Source organism: Scyliorhinus canicula, chromosome 19 (assembly GCF_902713615.1).
Source record: "Scyliorhinus canicula chromosome 19, sScyCan1.1, whole genome shotgun sequence".
Classification (NCBI taxonomy): Eukaryota; Metazoa; Chordata; class Chondrichthyes; order Carcharhiniformes; family Scyliorhinidae; genus Scyliorhinus; species Scyliorhinus canicula.
In genome coordinates this window covers 98,664,567-98,668,595 of record NC_052164.1, presented here as the reverse complement: position 1 = coordinate 98,668,595, position 4,029 = coordinate 98,664,567, and positions in this window count along the sequence as shown.

Genomic DNA, 4,029 nt, shown 5'->3' with positions numbered 1-4,029 from the left:
TCACGTGGAGGCTGGAACATATAAAGTTGACAGATCTCCTTCCCGGAACCAAATGGGACTTTATGGCAGCCGATGAAAGCCATTATGATCACAATCACTGATGGTTAGCTTTTAGTTCCAGATTTCTTAACTTAAGTTCCACCAGCTGCCGTGGTGAGATTTGAACCCGTGTCCCACGCTTCCAGATTACTGGTTCAGCGATGTTACCAGTACGTCACTGTCTCGCCCTATATTGGCAGACCAGGGGCACAAAAGGAAAGCTCGGAAGAGGAATGATGATCATCATAATAATAATCTTTTATTGTCACAAGTATGAAGCTACTGTGAAAAGCCCCCAGTCGCCACATTCCGGCGCCTATTCGGGTAAGCTGGTACGGGAATTGAACCCGCGCTGCTGGCCTTGTTCTGCATCACAAACCAGCTGTCTAGCCCACTGAGCTAAACCAACTGTTCAAACATAGGGATTCAATTATATTTTGGGCCATGTGTAATATTAAATGAGGCGACAGGGTCTGGTGAGGTAAGATTTTACCCGCTGATTATTACCAATATTAACTAATCGTGCCCATCACAATGGAATTGGGTGCAGCACTGGTTTTATTGCGTTTAAAATGGGTAGTTATATATATTACAATATGTTGTGTTATGTTTTTGCTCTTCCTTTTCTTGGAGGATAGTGGGGGGATTTTTTTCCTGGAAGCTAGAGTCATGGGAGAAGATAGAGTCGGGGGGGGGGGGGATTGATATGGTAATGGGGGGAAAGAGACGTATGGGTGAGGATGCTGTGATTGGAACAAGGGAGTGGGGAGTATGGGCCCGGTGGAACTTTATAAAACGTTTGCGCATCAGTTGGGTCCGTTGTTGCTGGACATGTTTGGAGACTCTTTGGTATGGGGCGCTCTCCCAGAGACTTTGGGGCAGGCGCCCATCTCGCTACTTCAGAAGAAGAATAAGGACCCCACAGAGTGTAGGTCGCATCATCCGATTTCCCTGTTAAATGTAGATGCCAAATTACTGGCCAAGGTATTGACTTTAAAGTTGGGGATGATCCGACGGGGTTGTGGAAGGGCGGAAGTCAAGCGCGCGTCTGTTGCTGAATGTGGTGCTTCCTCCTGCAGCCAGGCAGACACTGGAGATAATTGTATCATTGGATGCGGAGAAGGTGTTTGACTGGGTGGAGCAGGGGTACATTTTTGCGGTGTTGGAAAAGTTTGGGTTTGGCCCTGGTTTTGTGTTGTGGGTTCAGTTGCTGCATGCAGCTCTGTTCGATAGTGTTTGTCCGAACACCATGAGGTCTGAGCTCTTCAGGTTGTCTAGTGGCACGAGGCACTGGTGTCTGATATCTCCCTTGCTGTTTGCATTGACAATTGAGCCATTGATAATTGAGCCATTGCCTAGAGGACCTCAATGCATGGAGTGGGATAATTTAGAGATGGAGTAGAACATCGGGTATCACCATACCCTGATCATTTGCTGCTGTACATCAGGGACCCGAAGTCGTCTTTGGGAATATTATGGTTATTTTTGTAGAGCTTTGGTGCCTTCTCTGGTTACAAATTGAACAAAAGGAAGAGTGAAAATTTTGTGGTTGATGCATCAGGGAGGGGATCCGAATTTGGGGCGGGGGGGGGGAGGGGGGGGGGGGGTTGCTGTTTCAGTTAGCGGGGACTAGTTTTCGCTATCTAGGTCTCCAGATGATGGGGGACTGGGGCGGCTTTGGAAGTTGAATTATACAAGCCGAGTGGATACCCTTAAAGTGGACTTGCAGAGGAGGAATAGTCTCCCGCTGTCGTTGGCGGGTCGGGTCCAATCAGTTATGGTGAACACCTAGCCGAGATTTTTATTTTAGTGTCTCCCGGTGTGCCTGCCCAAGTCTATTTTTCCAAAGGGCTGAGCAGCTTTATTTCTGGTTTTATTTGGGCGGGTAAGACCCCGAGGATTTGGAAGGGGATGCTTCAGAGGGAGAGGCAGGCAGGAGATCTAGCATTTTCTGTACTATTATTGGGCAACCAATGCGGAGCAGGTGTTGGGATGGTACTGGGACCCAGGGGCTCTCTTGGTTCAGATGGAGCCGGGGTCATGTAGGGGGACACGTTTGGGGCCATTGGTAACAGCGCCACTTCTGTTGGCATCGGCAAAGTATTCAATGAGCCCAGTGATGGCATCTGTGCTAAAAATATGGAGGCAACTCCGGCAGCATTTTACGTGGAATGCAGCTTCAAGACTGGCTCCCATTTGCAACCGTGAAAATCCCCTAGTTGCCACATCCAGCTAAAGGTAGTGTTTTGAACACACCGTACAAAGGCTAAGGTGAGGCGTATTTTTGAGGGGATGGAGGATAGGTGTGAGCGTTGCTCGAGGGAGCCTGCACATCGCACACGCATGTTTTACTTCTGTTCCAAGCTGGTCGGTTTTTGGAGATCCTTTTTCAGCATCATGTCGGTGATCTTTTATATTGAGCTGGATGGAGCCCGGCCCCCTGGTGGCTATTTTGGAGGTTTCAGATGTGCCGGAGCATCGGACAGATGTGGTGGCGGATGTCCTTGTCTTTTACCTAGTTGGTGGCGCAGAGGCATGTCCTGCTGGGCTGGAGGATGGCGACACTGCCAAGTGCCTCGGGGTGACTCGGGGATTTGATGGAGCTTTTGCTCCTCATGAAGGTCAAATACACTGTGAGGGGCTTGAGTGAAGAGTTCTACCGGAAATGGAGGCCGTTTATATTGTATGTACTTCAGAGAATTAGCCCGTGTTGGGTGGGGGGGGGGATGGGTAGCTGGGGAGGGGGGGGGTTAGTTTCTTCTTTGTTTTTATTGTTTCATGGGTTGGAAAGTTGTGGGCCGATTTGTATGGAGTTGGTGTTTGCTTAAAGGTATTTGTTTGTATGTTTTGTAATTTTGTATAAAAGGTTAAAAATGTAATAAAACATTTCCGAAAACAGTGCTCTGAGGCTTCAAGAGAAAATAAAATCCAACGAGGTGCGAAATAAGCTCTGCACTCAATCCTATCAGATTCCCTATCACAGGGTCAACATTGGACCAAAGGAATTCCTCTCCTTTGTGCACAATGACTTAGTCAGATACGTTATATTTTACACATCACAATAAAAGTTAAATAGGCCAGCTGTATAGGAAATTGACATGATCGGATGATGATTTTGTACAGCATTCAATTTGCGTGCTGTACAAAATGAGTGATTGTCTTGGTTATGCCAGTTTCTTGCTGGTGTGGTGTATTTAAAATTACAATGTGCCTTTTGTACACTTGAGGCTACCATACACACATGTACCAGCACAGGGAGTCTGCAAGGGACATATAATAAAGAATCATGTTTAACAATTCATGCAGTTCCACATCCGCAGCACGGTAGCATTGTGGATAGCCGGGTTCGATTCCCGGCTTGGGTCACTGTCTGTGCGGAGTCTGCACATCCTCCCCGTGTGTGCGTGGGTTTCCTCCGGGTGCTCCGGTTTCCTCCCACAGTTCAAAGATGTGCGGGTTAGGTGGATTAGCCATGATAAATTGCCCTTAGTGTCCAAAATTGCCCTTAGTGTTGGGTGGGGTTACTCAGTATGGGGATAGGGTGTTCATCTTGGGTAGGATGCTCTTTCCAAGAGCCGGTGCAGACTCGATGGGTCGAATGGCCTCCTTCTGCACTGTAAATTCTGTGTAATCTATGCAAATGTCCCCATCTGAATATGAAACCCTCCCTGTCCCGAAGTTAAAACCTCCCCTTACCCAAGACACAAAGATGTGTAATTCACCATGTGCGACTGCAGATAATAGTTTTAGTATTTTATAGAAAATCATAGAAGTACTTCAGGGAAAGCGCATGAGCAAGAAAGGTCTAGAAGCTTACACTGACAGATTAGATGAAGAGGGATGGGAACAGGTTTGTATGCAGCCAGCATAGGCCTGTTGAATTGAATAGCTGTAAACTTGACATAACTCAATCCAACTAAAAGATACAAGGTAAACTCTGCACGTATGCTGCATCAAGTGGAGCAGGTGCCCAACCTGGGCCTTGCTGAC